Source organism: Tamandua tetradactyla, chromosome 14 (genome assembly GCF_023851605.1).
Source record: "Tamandua tetradactyla isolate mTamTet1 chromosome 14, mTamTet1.pri, whole genome shotgun sequence".
NCBI lineage: Eukaryota > Metazoa > Chordata > Mammalia > Pilosa > Myrmecophagidae > Tamandua > Tamandua tetradactyla.
This window is the reverse complement of record NC_135340.1, coordinates 36,010,631-36,014,431: the sequence shown is the minus strand read 5'-3', so window position 1 is coordinate 36,014,431 and position 3,801 is coordinate 36,010,631.

Genomic DNA, 3,801 nt, shown 5'->3' with positions numbered 1-3,801 from the left:
AAAATCTGATGGTGGTATGTATGGTAGCTCATGACAAACTCCTTGATCTGCCATGTAATACTTGTTGAAGAGTACTTTGAAAACTGTTGCTTTTTCCTTTCTTTGCTTTGTATACATGTTATACTATACAATAAAAAAAGTTTTTTAAAAAGCCCATTGAGTGAAATAAGCCAGACACAAAAATAAAAACTTGTTGTGTGCTGCCTCAGCATCTTTCTTACTTTGGCTAAGCTACTTGCCCCAACATCGGCTTTTAGCCTAGTTAAAGTTTTCTAACCCCTGAGGCCTAGACTGCACACAGTACAAACCCACACCTGCAGCCATTCCCGCATGCTGTACTCAAACACCACAGCTAGCCAGCTCTCCTGCCCTTGGGACCCAAGTCCCTTTACCTTTTCATGTCTGTTTGCTTTAAATTAACCAATCCTTCACTCTGCAGAATATCTACTAACCTCCACCCCTGGACCAAGATAACCCTACAAGCCCACTGTTCCCCTCATTCTCCTTGTGTGCTCCCCAACTGCTGATTCGACCACCCAAATCCATTGCACTTCCAGTCGACCCCTCACGGCACCCTCTCTCTCTGGGACCTGTCTTCTCACGCGTTATGGGGTCTTGGTTTCCCATCGTGTGAGCTGACCTCCACCTGGACCCAAATTTGCAGCCCAATTTAACGAATTTAAAACAGTCCCTGTTTTATTTATAGAAAATCCTATACTTTTCCTTCATGGTCCTTATAACCAGCATAATTAATTAATTATATATTTACAGTTTTTTTAATTGTCTAATCGTTCCAGGAGTGCAGAGATCACATCTGTCTCGTTCCACAGTAATCTTTGTCTAAGCATAGTGCCTGGGTTATAATAGACGTTCAACAAATATTTGCTCAATAAATATTGAATGAATGAAAGAATATATGAATGACTTACCTAAAATAAGTCTATTTTGTTCTTTAACTATAGTGTAATAGAACTTCTCTTTGTAAAACTCGATAATGCCCCTTTGAGGCTTACTTAGGTGGTACTCTGTATCATCATATGGATTAGAAAGAAAATAAAAAGTTTGATTTACCTCTACTTACTATTCAATGCCTTCAACATATAATTGCCCCCTATGAACCCCTTGTTTCAGCTGTTAAAGACCAGCTCAGAAGGTGGCTGCTAGCTGGACCCACTGCTTTTCCTTCCATTGCCGTGGGATGTGATCTACCTTAATAAGTCGTTCAGCTCAGTCCCATAAACACCATTTCTCTGGAAAATAAAATGGCTGTCTCCTCTATAAGTTCCACTTCCACCTCTTAGACGCAGAAGGTTGAGCAGAAAGTGGTGGGGTCCCTAGAAAACTCAATTTACAAACTACTTCCCCTGAAGGGGGTGACAGTACCTTCTTTTTCCACAAGGGGGCAGACTTTGACTTTGTAGCCCCTGGGAGCAGAGACACTTTCCCTATTCATGCATGTTTTGGGATCAGCGGCAGGTTCTCAGCCTAGTGTTCCCTGTAATCCTCCCCACATGCTAGCTATGTTTTTTTTTAGACAGGATTCATATTCATAGTACTTCTTCATCATAAGACCTGGTCAAATCATGTTGAGTGAAATAAGCCAGACACAAAAGGACAAATATTGTGTCATTCATTTATCCGAAATAACTAGAATATGCAAAATCATAGAGATAGAACATAGATAACAGGTTGCCAGTGTGTGTGTATGTGTGTGTGTGTGTGCGCGTGTGTGTGTGTAATGGGGGTGGGAGGAATGGGGAATTAATGTTTAATGGGTACAGAGCTTCTGTTCGGGGTAATAGAAAAGTTTTGTAATAGATGTGGTGATGGTGGCACAACATTGGAGTGTAATTGATACTGCTGAATTGTACTTGAAAGTGGTTAAAATGGGAAATTTTATCTTGTATGTATGCTTCTGTAATTTTTGTTGATATTGTTAACGACCTGGTCAGGTGAGGGCGATAAAATCCTTTTGGGTATATATTGACATACGGACCCTTCTCTACTCTTAATTTTCCTCTTCCTCTCTGCTCTCCCTATCATGGACTTTTGTTCCCCTATTTGTTGAAACAATGATTCTTACAGAATTGACCAGCTATATGACTCCAAAACACCATCCAGTTCAGGGCTTGCTCAGAGTCCTAAGTGCCCAAAGCAGCCCTGTACTTAAAGCAGCCCTGCCTGCAGCTAGCTTGCAATGGGCGTCAAAGGCATTTAGAGCAAACTTAAAACTCCTGAGAAACTACTCTCGGCCTTTCTTTACGTCCAGTTGGAAGAACACTTAAAGTTTCTTTAAAGCATCTACAGAGGCACAGGTAATCTAGAGGGACAGATGCCACAGAATATTCTCCAGGCATATCCCCTGCCCATCAGCCTTTTCCCAGAGGCACATTCCTCACACTGCAAAAAATAAACCTTCTATATCAAGCTTCTAGAGCCTCCATGCCCCTTATCTCGCTTGGTGTCACAGGAACAGAGCTCCCTTAAGAGCCTGCACAACTTTTTAATTTAAAATAGCAATTCATTAACCAAATATTTATTGAGTATCTACTGGGGGCTAATAACTGTTCCAGCCTCTAAAGATTCAGCGGTATAGCAAGACACTGTTCTCATGGAAGGGGAGGGAGAGTTAACTAACAAAACAGCAGCAGCAATAGTGGCATGGTGCAAGTCACACAATGAAGCAAAACAAGGCTGGAGAGGAGGAGTGGAGAGCAAAAGGGATGGATTCTATTTCACATGGAGTAGTCAGGGAAGTCCTCTCTGATTGGTGATATCTGATCAGAGATTTCAAAGAAGTGAGGGGTTGAGTCATATAAGTATAGGGGAGAGAAGACTCAAGGCAGAAAAAGGAGCAACTGCAAAGTCATGGAGATGCCAACATCTGAGGAGAAAAGAGGTTAAAATAGTTGAAGTTGAGGGAGCGAAAGAAAGAAAGGAAGGAGATAAGGTTAGGGAAATAGTGTAGGGACTTACAAGGCATGACTAGGAATTTTTATTTTATGCTGAATAAAATGGAGAGGTACAGAGGGTTTTAAATAGAGAAATGACAAGCTCTGGCTTGAGTTTTAACAGAATCATTCTGTCTTCTCTGTTGGGAATAGGCTGAAGGTGGGCAAGGGCAGAACATGGAGACCTGCTAAAAGGCTCCTGCAATACTCCAGGAGAGAAAGAGTGATGGTTCAGGCTATCGCAGTGGTGGTGGAGGTGGTGTAAAGTGGTTAGATTCTGGAAATATTCTGAAGGTGGGGCATCCCTCCAGTCGAAGGCAGAGAGCCAGGTCCGGGTTGCCATGACATCTCAGGAACAGAGAAGGTGGGTCTGTGCCTGAAGCCATGAGGAGATGCCGCAGGAGGCTGGGACACTGGAGGCCAATGCCAGGACATATGCTGTGGCGGGTCCTCGGGGCACGAGCAGGCTCTTGGGTTTTAGGCCCAAGAGGGGCTGCCTGGGCTTTTCTTCTCACCTTCAGAGCTGCTTCCCACGGCAGACTATTGCCTGAAGGTCTGTAGGAGCTGCACATCAGACAGACATTTGCTGAACAAAGTAAAACAACCACTACCAACAACAACAAAACTCCTACTTGAATTGAATGTGGGTTGTGAGAGGAGTAAAAGAGGACTCCAAGATTATTTGTTATACAGTTTTTCCAAATATTTGAAGACATGCAAGCATAGCTTGGAGTGAAGAGAGAAATGCCTGTGATTTCTCGCTCTTGTTCATCAGATGAGTCAGGGCGAGTCTGGCTGAATAGTAGGATGTGAGCACTGAATACCCAGAAGGTAGGAAATGTGGGTGAAC